The sequence below is a fragment of the Meriones unguiculatus genome, chromosome 17 (genome assembly GCF_030254825.1).
Source record: "Meriones unguiculatus strain TT.TT164.6M chromosome 17, Bangor_MerUng_6.1, whole genome shotgun sequence".
Taxonomy (NCBI): Eukaryota; Metazoa; Chordata; class Mammalia; order Rodentia; family Muridae; genus Meriones; species Meriones unguiculatus.
In genome coordinates this window covers 38,138,594-38,139,594 of record NC_083364.1, presented here as the reverse complement: position 1 = coordinate 38,139,594, position 1,001 = coordinate 38,138,594, and positions in this window count along the sequence as shown.

Genomic DNA, 1,001 nt, shown 5'->3' with positions numbered 1-1,001 from the left:
CAAGCGCCAGCTGGAGCTTTGTTATCTAGGTGCCTTGCTGGCCAACTCTGCTGGCTGCTCACAAGGAAGCAGGGACACTATGTGATGTCACAGACTCACCAGCACCCAGAGGTTGCTAGAGGGAGGGTGCTAAAGGCCTGGGGTGGGGGAGGGGGTGGAGCAGGCATTAGGAGCCCTGGGCAGATGTGAAGCAGTGGGTCTCAGGCTTGAGTAGGGCTAAAGAGAAGTGGCAGGGAAGGGGAACACAGTGGACACTGGGATGCTCTTCTTGCTTGTGCCAGGGCTTAGTGTGTGTGTAATTCAGGCATTAACTCAGTTCCTCTCTTTGGCCACCTTTGCCTCCGCATTCTCAGAGAAGACTAGGGTCTTAGGTAACTTTCCCAAGATGAGGATCAGCCAGTGATAGGTCCAGGCGAGATCCATATTACTCCCTGGCAACCTTTATCGTACTAAGAAAGGGGATGGAGCTAGGGTTTATAGGAGCAGAGCCCAGAATGCTTGGGGACATGGAGCAAGAAGGACTGTGTATTCTTCCTGCAGAGTATGGACATATATAGTGGGTGCTTTCACACACACAAATGCAAAGAAGTCTCAGAATATCTCGGAAGGGAGGGTTCGCCTTTACTTTAGGGAATCAGCCTCATACTCATAGCTACAGGTGACTTGTGTGTGTTTAGATCCCTGGCAGTAGACCCAAACCCAAACTCTGGGCCTTTTGACGTCAAGATGAAGATGATGATGATGATGATGATGATGATGATGATGATGATGATGATGATGATGATATTTTAAGAGGCAAGCAAAGACTGTGGTCTCGTACCCCCTTTGTCATTTCATATCCATTGTTAAGGGTCCAGTCCCAACCCTCCAGTCTTTCAAGCCCATTTATTCAGTAGCGCACATTAGCCAGAATCAATGAGTTCCCTCACCCAGGGCCTTCAAAGATTTCTGTAGTTGTGAGATGAAAGCTGTTGTCTCCTCCTTAAAGCAATTTCAAGCCT